Source organism: Monodon monoceros, unplaced genomic scaffold (genome assembly GCF_005190385.1).
Source record: "Monodon monoceros isolate NGI ecotype Baffin Bay Population unplaced genomic scaffold, NGI_Narwhal_1 Super_Scaffold_18, whole genome shotgun sequence".
In the NCBI taxonomy this organism is placed as follows: domain Eukaryota; kingdom Metazoa; phylum Chordata; class Mammalia; order Artiodactyla; family Monodontidae; genus Monodon; species Monodon monoceros.
The window spans coordinates 9,069,385-9,086,683 of record NW_021703774.1 but is presented as its reverse complement, the minus strand read 5'-3'; the positions used below and the strand labels follow the sequence as shown (position 1 = coordinate 9,086,683).

Genomic DNA, 17,299 nt, shown 5'->3' with positions numbered 1-17,299 from the left:
TGGGTGACCAGAGGAACAGCAGAAGATAGAACTGGCTACATAATTTGTAGGGCCCAGTATAACATGAAAATCGGGGGTCCCTTGTTCAAAATTTCAAGATGGCTCTGGCAGATCCTTCAACCATGCACTGGGACCCTATGAGCACGGGTCACACATCCACAAAGCCAGCTTTGGCAGGAGATGAGGTCAGATCAAACAGGTAAGAAAGTGAGGGAACATATCTGAAGGGCCTTCCAGGCCCTTGTAAGAACTTTGACTTTTACTCTGAGCGAAATGATGCATCATTGGAGGGTTTTAACCAATCAAACTTACAGCATCTGCGTTGAAATTAGTCAGAGGGGCCCAAAGAAGAAACAGGAGATTAGACAAGAGACTGCTGCAATACTCCAGGTGAGAGATGACAGGGGCTTGGTCCAAAGATAATATTTGCAGAGGTAATAAGAAGTACCAGACTCTGGATACATCCTGAAGATGAAACTCATAGATTAGTGATGGGTTTAATGTAGGGAGAGAGAAAAATTTCAAGAAGAATGAAGAATGACCCCAAGGTTTTTGCCCTGAGGAACAGAAAAATGGGAGTTGCCCTGAGTTTAGACAAGGAGGTCTAGCCAGATGCGGAGGTGGTGGAGAGGGGACAACCAGGAGGCCAGTTCTCACCCAGGCGTCTGAGATGGCTCTTAGACACTCAGGTAGTGGAGACGGGGACCTGGCAGTTGGCTTCATGAGTGTGAGGCTCGGGAGAGTGGTCAGCCTGGAGGTATAAATGTGAAAGTGATCAGAAAAGCTGTAATTCTGCAGTGCAACTAAAAGTGAAGGTCTCAACGGATCTAGATTCTCCAAAAGTTCTAGACTAATCAAAATTCTTCTTTGTGTGCCACACTGATCTTGGCTAATGACACTTGCACTGTAATATTTACTTTTTACTCCATTCCCCTTTGATTGAAGTCTTTCTTTCTTCTTTTTTTTTTTTTTTCTCATTTAACAGCTAAAACGGAACACCAAGGAGTTTGAAATGTGACTAAGAAGTTGGGGGAACACTGTTTCTAAATATCACAATTAGTTTTGTGCACCAGCAGTAGACTTTGATTCTGGAACAGACTATTTTTTAATCTCCACAATGACCCTTCTGTTACATCAACGTAAAGAAATATTCATCTATTACATCTGCAATGTCATCATTAATCTAATGTAGATAATACGTTTTCTGGAATAAATATAATAAATATTTGGGAAAGTTGACCTGTAGGTTGAGCAGAGGTTGCATATTACTTACGCTTGTCCATGGAGAAAAGAACTGTCCAGGGATGTAAAGGACCAGCAGTGGACTGCGTCTGGACTTTTGCTAGTACCTGGTGAGAGAGTTAGGTTTTTTGTTAGTTTTAGGAATTGCTTGTAGGAAATACGGAACAGAAGGGGCAGCCGTTACTGAGACGCTATGAATCTCTGCTTTCAAGCAACGCTGTGGTATGGGGGTAGGGGTTGTTCAAAGGAGGCAAGAAATTGGAGAGAACCTGTTCTGAACCAAATCCACAGCTCCAGCGTGTCTTCCCAGGAAGACGGGGCGCAGCAGTTTTAAGAGAATCTGGACGTGTCTCCCTTAGCAGGACCCCTATCACCCCCGGAGAGGCGCCCTCAAGAGAGGGGCCTGGGGAAGGGGGTGTAAAGACAGGAAACCAGGCAGGTGGGGCAGTGCAAGACAGAGAAGGAGAGGAGGGGACACGTGGCAATTTATGTGAGGCACCCCTTTCAGGAGTGCAGAAATAATTTGGAAATGTCTTACAGAAGAGGAGGGATATTCAGTCATTACAGCAAAAGACAGTCAGGGTCACTGTAATTGAGCTCACTGTTTACTGACACCATTTTTACCCCCAGCCTGATAAAAGATGCGTGTACAGATATATATTCTAGTTCCAAACAGGGCATTAGGTGCTGGCTTCTCTGAAATGAGTTCTCCTCCAATGAGGTCTGCTAGCCACAGCGAAGTCATGCAGGCCCGCTTCATTCCTCTAAGCTGAGTGAGGTGTACCCTTATTCTTTCCAATCTTCTCCCTGATTTCCTTTTTCCTTCCCTCTGTCTCAGTGGGAGAGATGAGTAGGAAGTGGAATCCTAAATTAGGAGGTTGGGATTAAGATATACACACCACTATATATAAAATAGATGATCAACAAGGACCTACTGTGTAGCCCAGGGAACTCTACCCAATATTCTGTAATAACCTATATGGGAAAAGAATCTGAAAAGGAATAGGTATCTGTATATGTATAACTGAACCGCTTTGCTGTACACCTGAAACTAACACACACCATAAATCAACTACACTCCAACATAAAATAAAAATTAAATTAAATTTGAAAACCTGAATACAGTTTCCCATTGCTTATTATAAATAGAAATGCAGTGATCCTTACTGTGCAATATCCCTCACTCCACTTTCATACTTCAACTAGATGAGGAAAACCTAGAGATGTTACTATTCAGTAACTCGGTATAATATGGGTTATAATAATGTTTGTAGTGCTTATAAGTTCAATATGAAATAGAGCTTTTCTCCCCCTGCAGTTTACATTCAGTGTGTTCTCAGGTTTGAAGATAGCCTCTACTGGGGGTTATATGAAGGGGTAGGAAAAGGTGAATTGACCCTAACACACAAACAGAAGAGGAAATATGTCTCCTTTTCCTATCTTTAAACATATAAGTATGTCCTGCAGTTTCAAACTGGATACAACATGACTAATTACTTTATCTGACAACAAAACTCTAAAAATATATGTAAAAAAAACATTTAGCTTTGTAATCTGAAAAGAGCAAAAATATTTTAGGATTAGATCATGTATGTTAGGTAATTTTGTCATTCTGGTAAGTCATATAAAATAGCGTTTCTCACCCTCGGCACTACAGACACCGGGGCTGGATGCTTTTTCACCGAGGGAGGCCATCCTATGCGGTAGAGCACGTGGACCGCCATCCCTGGCCTCTAACCAGCCATGACAAGACTTCGGCACCTGCGCACCCCCCCCAGCCCAGTCATGACGACCAAAAGTATCTCTTAAAGTGGCTAAATGTCCCCTGGGTGGCAAAATCACCCCTGGCTGAGAACCACTGACACAGAATCTATTACTATACAACTAGAATAGAGACAAATTAATTTTCATAATATAGTTTGTAATTCTTTCATTCTGAGCAAGCATTTTGAAGTCATCAACCAAGGGAAGATGGCAAAGCTTTGCCAGAAGGATAATGTAAAACATCATCTCTTCCCAAACCATCAAATGACACCGTCACTTGCTGAAGCAAACAAACGATCGGTTATCTCTGTGTCATAGTCCTGCTATTCACAGATGACACAGTTGACTAATCTACTTCCTTCTTCAAAAATGCAACAGCCTAGAAACAGCAAGTATCAGTTTTTTTTGTCCACCTAGTAGGATCTATGTCTCACTAAGCTGGGCAATAGGCAGGAAGGCCACAGAACCGTGCTGGAGAAGCTTGTTGGGTTTTAATCTGCTTACTGATAACAGCTTGACTTGAAGTACACTTTACCACGGGTATCTTTTAAAACAATTACTTTTCATGTCTGACATTTAAGAAGCTCTACGATAACTGCTTAGATTTCCATTGCATGGAGGAGAGGCAATGGTTAGAAACTTTGAAATGACTGCATTATAAATAAATCTAGGCCATGTTTTTTCATATTTATCTATTATTCTTGTTTGCTCTTTGATGAAAAGCTAAAGTTGTACAGCATTCATGTGTACAGCGTTTCTTACGAGGAATGTAATGAGAATCTCTGTAGCAAAGCCTATTTTCAAGACTGGATGAACGAGCCACTTATTTCAAGCAATATTTGGTGCAAGATAATACCAGCGATGTCACGGAACTTGATTAGTTCTTACAGTTTATTATGTTTATTCTTGATTGAGGTTGACCTTTGATCCCGTTTTGCTGACTTGCTTCCATTGTGTATCAAAGGCCTTAAGAAGAAGAAAGGAAAACTGAGCAGTTTGATGTTTGAAAAAAATTCTATGATGTTTCATTCAACAGATATTTTTAAACTTCTTCTACTTATTTTACTTTTTTCTAGACCTCCCACACTTTTAAAGGAGTTTTCCAGACAAGAATATCCAGGTGGTGCCATGTCTAAAAACACTGACGAAAAGAGGAAAAATCTTATTAAAATTTGTTCCCATGCTGTTTTAATGAGGAACCAACACGAAAAGAGGGAACACATTCTTCCTCTCCTCCTCGGCAGGGAAGACGAGAAAATAGAAAAGCAGGGTGAAGTGGAAACTTTCTACTGGTAGGGTAACTTATCCAGATAATGACACAGACACATTTCCCTGCATTTTGCAAAGTAAAACTTCATTCGTTTGAAAGTTTTCAATTTTTTAATTTGAATTTCTCGGTGCGGGTGAAAAGATTTTTGAGAAATGTTTTTCCCTCTTTAATTTAAAAAATAATATTCAATAGCAACTGACTGAAGAGAGGAGAGAAAAAAGGAAAGAAAACAAGAGAAGCCACAAAGCCCCAGCTGTGCTTAGTTCCTGTTCATTCAGGGCAGCTCATGACGCAGGCTTGCTGTAGTTTGAATTCACATATTAGAAATCATTCAGAGAGGAAACTGGCTTTGGCATAATCTACAGAAGAAAATAGCATTCACAGAACTGTTATTCAAAAAGAAGCACAGAGCTGTACTTCTTGTTTAAATGTAACTAACCTTAGCTAGCTGTAACAGGGAGGAAAAATAGGTGTATTTTGTGGTGGGTAGTTTCTGACATAAAATTTTAAACAAAGTTTCATAAACAATTATTGGAATCCGAGAAAGAATCAAACCTTGAAGCCCAAGTAGCTGAGGGTTTGGGGTCTCCCTGTTCAAAACAAGAGAGCTGGAAGAGGGAGGCTTGCTTTGCTTTGGGGACTTCCCGAAGTTGTTTATCTCCAACCACACCTCTGGGCTGAGCCTGAAAGCAACTCTGTAACATCAATATCATAGTTGAGATCCCAAGGCTACCAAGTTCTTTCCTCAGGCCTGCCCCGCACTAGGCCCTGTCCGGCCTGCTGTGCGTTTCCTTGTTAGGGTCTGCAAGACTCTCCCTGGACTGAAGTTGCTTTGAAGTGAGACCTTGCATCTCCACCTAGGATCTAATTTAGTGCAATAAAGAATATTCACTTATTAAAGACACCCATGCCATTCTTTTACACTAAAAGCTTACATTTCAGAACTATGAAGATGGTTTCTAGCTGCCATAATTTCATGGCATTAGACCGCTGTATGTCCCATACCACTGCTCTGTTCATAATATTTAGACAGTTCCATAGCAACACATAAAATACGACCTCCAGAGGTCTGCATTCCTCCAGCCCTGTGTGAAGGATTAGAGAAGTTTCTGAGAAAAGCAGCCATACTACAGAGCACTGCATCTGAATTGCTCCCTTTATGGTAGGAATTGCAGAAACCTGGAGCAGAAACACATCCTAGGATTTTATATTCAGTTCTAGAAATGTCCCCCTGTTCTTATAGTTTTCTGGTTTTATTTATAAGGCATCAAGAAATCCTCTTATTCAATTCTGGAAAGAGCTAAAAAAATTTGACTACTTTATAGTTAATCTTCTTTCTCTTTCCACACTAGAAAAATAGATTATCGTCTTTTTATTATCTAAAATGTTTTGTATAAAAGTATTAGTGGAGATGACAGAGATGCAAATATCTTTCTAAGACCTGGTTCTCTTTCCATATGCTTCTTGAAATTTGGAAGTAAATTTCTCATTGTGGCTTGCTCTTGACCCAGATAACAAAAATTTACTTTATTATGCTATCCATTTGCATTAAAATAGGTTTTCTACAGTGTCCAGCACAGAGGTTTTCTATTTTATGTTTAGCAGCTTAAAACAACAAACGTTTCTTTTCTCAGAGTTTCTCCAGAAGTAGCTTAGCTGGTGATTCTGTCTCAGGGTCTCTCATGAGGTTGTGGTCAAGCTGTTTGCTGGGGCTACATTCATCATTTTTTATATTCTTGGCTTTGTTACATAATGTTCAACAGATCCTCTCTCTCCTCTCTTCTTCTTTTTGAATTTAAATTCTCTGTGCCCTGTGTCATTAAGGTATCATCAACATCTGTCTGGCTGGAGTATTTTGTCCTCACCTGCTCTCCCCAGGAAGCAGGACCGTTGGTTGAAATAATTCCCATGTTTCATTGATCAGGAAAGAGCCCTGAATCAGGCCCAGTTGTCAGGCTAGGGCACAGGGACCCCTCAAAGCCCCTGGGCTGCTATCAGTGTCAGCTGGGCAGAGCCAGTTCTGATGGAACACAGAAACAGAACATTCAATTCTGGTATTTTCTAGGAGACGGGCACAAATGTGTACAAAAATCACTTAGGCCTCTTGTTAAGATGCAGATTCTAATTCCTTAGTTCTGGGATGAGCCTGAGCTCCTGCATCAAGCACAGAGACTTTAAGTAAACATTGATGACATCCCCTGTCACTGTGGGTACTCGCCTCTCCTCTTCATCCTATTCTCCATCAACCTTATGGGGTTAGTCACTATTTCCTATCTGCATGCTGTTGAAAATATCTTCCTAAATGTTACTCTCTATTTGCAAAGGCACTATTATATCCAGATTATTTCTCACAGGAGGTTAGCATAACAACCTGTTACTTTACTTATTTTCAATTGTTTCCTATGGTATTTTATAGAATGCACAATATTTTATATAGGCATCACACTTGACTCTCAAAACAAACCGTGTGGGAGGCCAGGCAAACGTTATCCCAGCTTTGCAAATATGGACACAAGCTCAGGAAGAGTAAATTACTTTCTCAAGGTCATGAAGCTACCAAGGTGCAGAGTTGAAACTCTGGGTCTAAATCCCAGTTCCCCAAACTTAACAATAACACCACAATAAAACCCACTAAAAATTTCAACACCTCTTAAAAGACATGTAGCAATTAAGAACTGGAAATGGGCTAACAGATTATGAAATTTAGTAGTCCTCACTTTATACACTGTAGCTGCAGGAACTCAGGGACTACGTAATGTGTCCAAGACTACAGAACTAATTATAGACTCAGCCAGTACTTGAATCTCCTGACTTCCAGGTCAGCATCTTCTGCTACTTTTCCATCTCACTCCCTTAAAAGCCCCCTGGCGGGGCTTCCCTGGTGGCGCAGTGGTTGAGAGTCCGCCTGCCAATGCAGGGGACACGGGTTTGTGCCCCGGTCTGGGAAGATCCCACATGTCGCGGAGCGGCTGGGCCCGTGAGCCATGGCCGCTGAGCCTGCACGTCCGGAGCCTGTGCTCCGCAACGGGAGAGGCCACAACAGTGAGAGGCCCCCGCATAACCAAAAAAAAAAAAAAAAAAAAAAAAGCCCCCTGGCATTGTGAGCTTTCCATGATACATGCCAGTGACCTGTCCAGTTTCTGCCAGGCTCAGAGATGTGCCTCTTGCCAAAGATGGGCTCTGTCTTGCTCTCTGCAACAGCTGGGCCGCACTCATATCGCTTCTGAACAGCATTCCCATTGCTCACCAGACCTGCAGCAAGGTGCCCACGTTACCAACCAGGGTTCTTGTCCTCCTTAATCAATAAAAACCCATCAGAGGCCAGACAAGAGATTCAGGCAAGGCCTTACTGGGGCCCCTGCTGCAGCAGAGAGGAGTGAGAACAAACAACAGGTTCCCTTGCTTGCCTGCTCCCTGAGTGGGGGTGGGGGGGCGGCGAGCTCGTTCCTTATACAGGGTGAGGGTAGAGGTGTGTCCAGGGATCAGGCCGGAGGAGTGGCTTTGGTGGTCTGCCCCCCCCTTAGGTGGTGCTGTGTGCAGGGGGCATGCGCAGTACCCTGCTTTTGCTCCCAACACCCCGTTTTTGCTCCAGGCTCTTCAAAAGCAGCACTTGGGGGTTTTTTTTTTTGGTCTCTTTGTGTCTTCTGTCCAGAATTTGCCCCAACTGTGCATGCGCACAGTTATTTTTAGTCCCATACAGTTTCTCTGTATTTTGTGGCTCAAGGAGAGGTGTGTCCAGGTGCCAGCACTGCAGCAAAGGGGCCCAGGTCCCAGCCTGCCATCTTTCCAAATCCAAGCTTTAATCAGATTCTATCCCCTCCATAAGCCCTCACTGCCATCCCGGGACCTCAGGAAACCTCTCTTCTCTAGGTCCTCAGAGCACCTGCAGGGCCTACCATGCAATCTCATACCAGGCCTCTCCTTGAGGACCTGTCCTGTGTCCTGTACATCCTCTGGGTACCATCCGGGTCCCATGTCACCCTTTCCCCAACACTTTAGGATTCTTCTTACCGAGGACTGTTGATACATGAAAAGCTATTTCTTCTCCCTGGAACACCCTTCCAATCCCACATATTAAACCGTCTAGAAAATTCCTGCTTAGCCTTTACTTGTCAGTTAAAACACTGCTTCTTCCACGAAGCCCCTGCTGATGTCTCCAGGTGACGCCGGTGAGCCTTCTTCGGGGTGCCAAGCACATTCTGTACGAGGCTCCCTCAGATCAACTGTGTGATTTTACTGCTAGTGTCTGAACGTCTGTTTCCTCACTGAGGATTCCTCACCACAGATACAACCATCTGCTTTTCCTCTGCACTGAGTACAGGGCCCAGCACACAACTGGAGCTTAATGTATGCTAAATGAAGAAAAAAATTAAATGTGCATGCCCATAAAAATGAAGACATTCTGTGCTCTATTAAGCTTAAGAAATAAATGCAGAGTTACAAGCTTAGAGGGGAAATGCTCATCAGGGAAGCAGGTCTTGGGTATCAGAGGCCTGGGCCTAATTCCTCCAGCAACTAAAAAGCCAGGGTGGAGAAAGACCAAGAGGCGTCTTCTTTTTTTTTTTTTTTTTTTTTTAACTTTTTATTTTACATTGGAATATAGTTGATTAACAACCTTGTGTTAGTTTCAGGCGTACAACAAAGTGATTCAGTTATACATATGCATGTTATCTATTCTTTTTCAAATTCGATTCCTAATTAGGTACAGAATACTAAGCAGAGTTCTCTGCTCTGCAGTAGGTCCTTCTTGGTTATCTACTTTAAATATAGCAGTGTGTACATGTTGAGATATCATTGTTCTTTCAGGAGTCGGAGCCTCGTGTTTGGAGGTAAGCTCTCATCTCCAACTACACTTTTCTAGAGTTACAGCCACTACCCTCACATCACGGCTGGATTCAACTGGCTCTTCCTTAGCTCGCCAGACTTTCTGAAACCTACATTTTTCACTTGCTTGTTCTAAGAAGACGCGCCACCTACTCCCCAGTGGACAGCCTTGTAGTCGTCTTTCCATACACTGCATTACGGTTGTTTTTTTTGTGACAGCTGCTCTGCTTCCGTGTTGAGTTAACTTCTTTTGTTTCCAAAACCCTGCATGCATAATGCTATTCAAGCATCTAACCTGCCGACTGTGACTCTGCGCCCACCTCCCTGCCAGACCGTGAACTACACAAAAGCATGAGATTCACCTATTTCATGTATAGTTTTCACAGCTCAGCAATGTTTAGCCCTTGTCGGGGAACAAGTATATACTAATACACTTAAAAGACGGGGGAGGGGAGAAAAGCCTGAGGAAAGTAGAAAGACACAAAGACACCTTTGTAGCCATCTTTCTGGGTGCAGATTCGTTTCTGTTGATTAAAACATTTGGAAGCACAGCAAAGTCAAACCCATCTTCTTACTTCTACTTGCGAGCAAGGTTGTGGAAACCGGAGGTGTTCCCACAACAAATTTCCAGACCCTTAGTCTACAGCTTCTTGGCTGTCAAGAGTCAGTGCCCAGCTTGTAGCTATGGGAGCCCACTTTTCAGCGTCCCTAGTGTTGGAAGACAGTCACAAATGGCAGCAGCGACAGCTTAATTCCCACACACAAACACCTGTGTTACAGCCCCAGGGAATTGTTCTAGAATTTACAGCTCTAGTAAAGACCTCAGAGGTGGGGGTACTGGGGGCCCTGCCTAGACTCCTCACCTGTCACTTCTAATATTTGTGTAAGCACATAATTTCCTGTATTAAAACCCTTATTGCTGGGCTTCCCTGGTGGCACAGTGGTTGAGAATCCGCCTGCCAATGAAGGGGACACGGGTTCGAGCCCTGGTCCGGGAAGATCCCACCTGCCGCGGAGCAACTAAGCCCCTGCGCCACAACTACTGAAGCCCGCGAGCCACAACTACTGAAGCCCTCATGCCTAGAGCCCGTGCTCCACAACAAAAGAAGCCACTGCAATGAGAAGCCCGCGCACTGCAACAAAGAGCAGCCCCCGCTCGCTGCAACTAGAGAAAGCCCGCGCGCAGCAACGAAGACCCAACGCAGCCTAAATAAGTTTATTAAAAAAAAAACAAAAAACCCTTATTGCTTGAAGTACCTAGAGTGATAGTTTCTGTTTCTATTCTTCCTGTCAGACACGTCAAGAGGGAATAAGAGGATGGGGGAGAGGGGGTGGGGAGATGGAAAAGGGAGAGAGAGGGGTGTTCCTGTCTGGAAAAGCTCAGGGCTGTCAAAAGAGTTTATTCTTTGTTCTAGGCAACACCTGATGATAGGCCTCTGACCTCCCTTTCTTACAGCATTTACTAAAAAAGATTTACAACTGTGAATCTTTCTTCTGTCCCTCTCAGATTTATTTGTAGCCTCTGTTTCCCAGGCTCTTTCTGAGGATAGAGTCCTAACTTGCATACCTGCCAGCTAGCAGACACCAAAATGGAATCTTCTACACCGACCAAACCCTTATAATTTTCACTTCCCTGACTCTACTGGAGCCCCCATTCTCTCCCCTCCTGACTCCTGCATTCTGCTTTTAAAATGCCCCCGCCCCTCTGTGCAAATCTGAATGGAGTTCAGTGTTTTCCCACTGTCAGTAGTTACTGAAGAAAATCTGTTTTCACCACTTTAACTAATGTCCGGTTTTGTTTATCTCTTTGACAGGAGAAAGCCTTACCCTTTCTTTTTCTTCTCCTCTTGTTAGATCCACTTGCTATCCAATGAAATCATAAAAATGTAATTTATTGTTTCTATAAAATGTTATATTGGTTTACTAGAAATTATAAAGATTATGAAATGCCATAACGATTTGCTATGGGTGGCTATAAAAGCACATTTTCTATTTATCTTTTAACAGGGGAGATGTTTTCCAGAATTCCAGATGAATATTTTTTCCTGTGATTTTTACCTAAAGTCTGACAGGCTCGGTAAATACCTCAAGTACCACTCGGGATTACAAACCAAACAATAAATATTAGAAATTTCTAGTCCACTTAGAGTTTCAGGTTAAATACTAATGATCAGTCTTCCTTGCAATTTCACCTGCACGACTCTGATTTAGTGTAGGAGCTATACGAAATAAACTCACACTCATAGAGTTACTTCTGCCAACTGGCGGCAAAAAGAAATTCCCGTTGGTGGTTTAAAAGGGAAATTTTCTGGAGTAGAGACAGAGGTCCACTCTTTCTTTGGCCCTTGATTAAACGGAAATACTTCAGAGGAGCCTGAATTCTTTGTAATTTCTAATGCACATTTATAAGACACAACTTGCTGCTATCCTCATTTCACGTAACTGTTAGGTTTTGCATTTGCAGGAAATGAGTAATTAGTCAAACATGCAGAGTCCCATTATTTTCTGTTCTCTTGAGAGGATGAAGACAGTTGTTTAAGAGGGAGTTGTAGATACTTAGCATTTTAAGTTACACTCGGTTAATGTTTCTGACCTGGAAGACCGACACTGCTGACAGGTGCAGTTCTGGGTTCTGGGTTAGGTTTTAAGAATGTTTGAGAAATCCCCCCGTTGACTAAAAATCAACTCACTGTAGTCCCAGAGAGTTAGCCTCTCTCTGGACATCCCCTTTGAACTTTTTTTCCTTCAAAGGGGTTCATGCAAGGAACTGTGATTCATTGAATATTCTTTCCTAAAAAGAAAGCACCTCCATGGACAACTTGAAAGTTTCCAGTAATAATAACCTTATTACAATTTTTTCTCATTATTCCTAGTCATTTCTAACGAGGAACCCACGAAAAATGTGAACGACCTATGAGCTGTGGCCTGAGAATCAGCAGGCCTCAATTAATCCCCACCTCATTAACTCCCAGTGAAGTCTGGAAAATTTCTCCATTTCTAAAAGAAAATTACTTTTTCCCACTTCTAACCTCATAAGAATACCACAAAGATTTAAAAAGGAAAAAAGAACCTGTACCAAACTATGTGAAGTCTTTAAGAGAGATTAGTATTTGTGGCTACAATATTGGGATTACAGTGGTAATTCTTTAGAATAATAATATCATAAAAACTTTATAATTTTCATAATAGAGGAAGGAAAGTAACCTTTTGGAACTATAAATATTATTTCCAATTATGTAAACTCTTTCTTGACATAAGTATTCTTGCATTTCTATGTGATATCAAGTTAGTGTTTTGCTTTTTTTTAAAAAAAGAGCTGGATAGTAGTTAAAGCAGTAAAAACAGATACCAATCAGGAGTATTGCAAGAGGAGAAAAGGGATCTCAGTACAGATCTGGGCTCAACTCTGAATACAGCATGCAGCACTTGGGAATTTATAGCCAAGGAGCAGAGTGGGGGGTCAGTGGATGGAAAATTACTACGAGGAAACATCAGGGGTAAGGGAGTATGCTGGCTAAAATGACATAACAGGATTGGCGCCGAAGACAGGCCAGGTAATCACACATCACCTGGGGATGGTGGAGGACGAGGAAACCAATCAGACACTGAGAGTGACTAGATTTGGAGGATGGGGGACTCCTGCTAAACCGACTTAGCAGGAGTCTTGCTAAAATCGGATTTTCTTAAGAAAGTGCACAGGTGGGCCTAAAAGAAGGTTCAGAAGCTGACTAAAGTTTGGTCAAGCCAAGTATCTTTTGTCATTAGAATCTCTGTTACTGAGGAAATTTTCTGTACCAAGAAATTTAGCTAAAATGACAGGTGGCATGCCCCCACTTTTTAAGAACAGTTCACTGAGAATACTAACTCTGTTTCACCCCCATCACTTCCTTGTTATAAATTAATAGCAATTGGAGAAAACATGCATTTACAAAAAAATACATGACAGTCAACACTAGGAAGGCACAGAAGATGGGGTGAGCTGAAGTGGATGCCCTTCTGGATGCAATTCTAATTGAAAACCGTATCTTAGGTTTCCATCAAAATCCCAACCTGAGATGGTAGCTAAGGCAAAACCATGAACATACAGGGGCAGACGGCAGACTGAGGAAGGACCTGGATCCCAGGACTCCCTGAAGGGCTGAGTTGCTGGGTTATTGAGGAAGTCCATTAGAGGAACTTTGAACCGTCCTCCAGTAATACTTCAAGGTGGCTCCTGACAGACCTAGCGGTTTATGATTGCCAGGCTCCATTTAACTACGATCACTAACGTCACTAATTATCATCTGAAATGCTGAGAGAGCCATAATCTCTGTGCAGACTTTGCATAACACAAGTGCTCACTTATGAAGTAGATGCTGATGCTTCTTTAGTACATTTGCATGTTCTGCTTTTCATGTGATCAGTGATAACACTACAGCCCCCATCGTGGATGGAAAATGTTTCCAAATGTTTTTGTACAAGGTGCACGTCCACCATCAACTTTCTTGAGTAACAGAAATAATGCACTTTTTAATTAAACATGAACTTATAGCTTCTGTTGCAAAATAAAAAATAAATAAATGAATAGATGTATGTTTGTACTATATGATAAGCAAAAAATAAAACACTCTTGCAAAAGCATTCAGACAATTACCTACACACTCTTCGGCAGGAGTGCTCAGCTTCTATTTCCTGGCCATGCGTTACATACATCAACTTTCCACTGTCCGTGTTTCTCAATGATCCCACCTACGGGAGTTTTTACAGCTCCGTTTATCTCGCAATCATGCTAGAGGCTAGAGCAGAGCACAGATGGCTGGTGCAAAAAGACACCAGCTGGGAAAAAAGCTTCAGATGCTTCTCCTATCGCTATCCAAAACCAGAGGAAATTAGCTGTCTCTAGCTGCTGTGGTGGTCTCACTTCTGAAAAGGTGTAGCAAAATGAGAGGTGGGTTAGCATTCACTGCTTTTCAGATTTAACCATGCATTGAAATGATTCACAAACTATTAGATAAGACCATGACCAAGCTGGAAATATAAACTGAAAGATCACAGAGTCCATTTTACTGTATTTTAACACAGCAATTCATAAGAGTATTTCATTAAAGCACGAAAAATCTGGGACAAATTTGGACATAAATATAAATATGAAGCATAAGCCAGAGCTATTTAAGTAAATAGGTAATGAACGTGTAAAAAATATCAGAGAATTAATATGGGCATAAAATCACAAGTGAAGTAAAATAAACGTGGGCAATTAGTACTCTCATTTCACTGTTTTTCTTTCTCTTTTTTTTTTTTTTTTTTTGCGGTACGCCGGCCTCTCACAGTTGTGGCCTGTCCCTTTGCGGAGCACAGGCTCCGGACTCGCAGGCTCAGCGGCCATGGCTCACGGGCCCAGCCACTCCACGGCATGTGGGATCTTCCCGGACAGGGCCACGAACCCGCGTCCCCTGCCTCGGCAGGCGGACTCTCAACCACTGTGCCACCAGGGAAGCCCTGTTTTTCTTTTTCTTTGTAATAAACTTTATTTTTTTAGAGCAGTTTTAGGTTCACAGCAACACTGAGGGGAAGGAACAGGGATTTCCCATACACCCCCTCCCCCTCCTCCATTATCAACATCCCCCATCAGATGGTACATTTGTTAACAACTGATGAATCTACACTGACATGTCATAATCCCCCAGAGTCCACAGTTTACATTGTGGTTCACTCTTGGTGTTCTACCTTCTGTGGTTTTGGACAAATCTATAATGACATGTATCCACCATTATAGTATCATACAGAGTAGTTTCATGGCCCTAAAAGTGCTCTGTGCTCCAACTATTCACATTTTGCTCCCCACTAACCTGTGGCAACCACTGATCTTTACACTGTCTCCATAGTTTTGCTTTTTCCAGAATGTCATGTATTTGGAATCATACAGGATGTGAGACTGGCTTCTTTCTTTTCAGATTGACTTCTTTCACTTAGTAATATGCATTTAATTTTCTTCCATGTCTTTTCATGATTTGATAGTTCATTTCTTTTTTTTTAATTGAAGCAAGCTGATCTACAATGTTGTGCTAATTTCTGCTGTACAACAAAGTGACTCAGTTATACACATATATACATTCTTTTTTATATTCTTTTCCATTATGGTTTATCCCAGGAGATTGGATATAGTTCCCTGTGCTATACAGTAGGACCTTCTTGTTGATAGCTCATTTCTTTTTAATGCTGAATAATATCCACGTCTGGGCATACCACAGTTCAGTTTTACTTTTTAAAATATTTTACCTTTTAAAAAATACTAAGAGGGGGTTTCCCTGGTGGCGCAGTGGTTGAGAGTCCGCCTGCCGATGCAGGGGACGCGGGTTCGTGCCCCGGTCCGGGAAGATCCCACGTGCCGCGGTAGCGGCTGGGCCCGTGAGCCATGGCCGCTGAGCCTGCGCGTCCGGAGCCTGTGCTCCGCAACGGGAGAGGCCACAGCAGTGAGAGGCCGGCGTACCGCAAAAAAAAAAAAAAAACTAAGATATTTCAAACCTATAGAAATTTTTGAATTACAACAAACAGCCATATATTTACCATTCCAACTTACCCAATGTTAATGGCTTTTTTTCCCCATTTATAGGAGAAATTTTTTAAAGAAAAAAAAAATATTTGAATACAAAACACTTACTTTCCTCTAGCTCAGATAGAAATATTACACTGTGCTGTGTGCTCTATCAGTTAGCTATTGCCATGAAAAATACTGTGTCACAACTACCCCCAAACTCAGTGGCTTAAAGCTATAATCTTTTATTCTCATGGGTCTGAGGAAGAGCTGAGGATTCAGCTAATCCAGGCTGGGCTCTGGTGGCTGGCTCTGCAGAGCTCCAGGGAAGCCATTCATACCTGTGAGAGTTAGTTGGGGGACAGCTGAAGAAGTTTGGACTCAGCTGTGGCCTTCTGGCTCTCCTCCATGTGTCTGCCCTCGGGGATGGCAGCATGCTCTTTTTCTGGTAATGCAGGGGCACAAGAAAGCAAGGAGAAATGCCACGCCCCTTGCAGCCTAGGCTGGGAACTGTTATAGCATCACTTCCACCACATACTTTGTTTTTGTTTGTTTTTGTTTTGTTTTTATTTTTGTTTTAAATAATAGCAATCACAGTGACTACCATTTATTGATTAATTGCAGTGAGCTAGACCCTGTGTTAAATCTCTGACATACATTATACAACTGGTGTGATCTGCTTCATAAAACTCAAAGTAAAAATGCAGTCTATCTCTTATTCTCTAATTTAAATTAAAAACAACCCAAGTCCCTATATGCTATATTTAGCAGAATATCACCCTTTCCCATGTAACATCTGAAATAGAGGCATTTCCCTTTCCACTGTATTGTCTGAAAGCTTCAAAGGGTTTGTTCATTCTAAACAGAATTCTGCCATACACTTTGGCCAAAGCAAGACACATGGCCAAACCCAGAGTCAAAAGGGGGAAAGTGAGCTCACACATAAGGAGAGGGCATGGGAGGATACAGGTCTAATGGGCTATGTATATTGAGGGGTGAAAAATTGGGGCCAAAATGCAATCAATTCAACTCCTATCTCCATACTTTTCTACTTCATCATTTACGTCTATATCCATAAACAATGAATTAGTGGCTTGAGTATTTTTAATTTTTAAAATTTACATTAAAGCGATATAATATTTTACTGCACCATGTAGTTTGCTTTTTCTAATCATTTTGTTTGCAGTAGTATCTATACTGATCAGTACATGTAGATTATCTTTTACTACTGAACTGTTTCCATTATATAAATATATAACTTATTTATGTATTCTTCTATTTGATAAACACACAAGTTGTTTGTAATTTTGTTATTACAAAAATTAATACAATGAAAGTCCTGCATATGTCTCTTCATGCAAAAGTATGAAGACTTCTTTAGAATGTATCTAAAATATCTGAGTTGTAGGGTTAATGCTCCATTTACATTCAAGATCAGTGTGTCCAATAGAAATATAAAGTGATCCCCATAGGTTATTTCATTTTTTCTATTTTTTGGCCACACTATGTGGCATGTGGGATCTCAGTTCCCTGACCAGGGATCAAACACGCGCTCCCTGCAGTGGAAGCGTGGCATCTTAACCACTGGAACACCAGGGAAGTCCCCCCAAAGGCAATTTTAAATTTTCTAGTTCCTGTGTTAAAAGAAACAATATCAACAATATATTTTATTTAATACATATTTA

The 17,299-nt window shown here is 41.8% G+C and overlaps 1 long non-coding RNA gene across 3 annotated transcripts in view; it reads right to left on the bottom strand.

Annotated features, from left to right (window-relative positions):
• Positions 1–1,273: 1,273 nt before the first annotated feature.
• The window catches only part of LOC114899939, a 254,687-nt gene continuing 238,661 nt past the window's right edge, over positions 1,274–17,299 (bottom strand). For all 3 annotated transcript variants that reach the window (XR_003794665.1, XR_003794664.1, XR_003794663.1), the window contains one exon: positions 1,274–1,349. This is a non-coding gene — a long non-coding RNA (uncharacterized LOC114899939). The remainder of the gene's footprint in view (positions 1,350–17,299) is intronic.